Genomic DNA, 481 nt, shown 5'->3' with positions numbered 1-481 from the left:
GCCAAGGACCAGTCCTTTCCCTGGAATGTGCAGAGTGTGAGTACCTAAGCCTGCTTAACCCTTCATTGCAGAGTTACTCAGCCTCCTTGGGACTTGGTGTCTTTTTGAGAAAACTGGGCTAATAAAAAATAATTGCCTCACAAACTTATCATGAGGATAAAATGTATACATATACATGTAATGTGTTCAAAAGCATGCCTGACTCATAACAAGAACTCCATTTGATTATTTTTAGACTAAAAAATAATACCAATTATTTCCACTTCAAAGAAGATGGAGTATCCATGCATGTTCCTATTCTCTCCTTTAAGTACAACTAAGTACAACTGGAGATTATATATGAAACAATCATAAGAAGACTCTGTAAGGTGAATAGCAAATGGAAGAGTGGTTAGGGACCAGGACACCCAAGGAACACAATGGTGAGTTCTCTGGGCTTACTTTTTTGCCTCATATAGCCGCAACTTAGAGCTGAAGAAGC

The sequence above is a fragment of the Herpailurus yagouaroundi genome, unplaced genomic scaffold, assembly GCF_014898765.1.
Source record: "Herpailurus yagouaroundi ecotype Mexico unplaced genomic scaffold, PumYag 185, whole genome shotgun sequence".
NCBI classification, from domain to species: domain Eukaryota; kingdom Metazoa; phylum Chordata; class Mammalia; order Carnivora; family Felidae; genus Herpailurus; species Herpailurus yagouaroundi.
The sequence above is the reverse complement of the archived record's forward strand: the minus strand, read 5'-3'. Positions refer to the sequence as shown.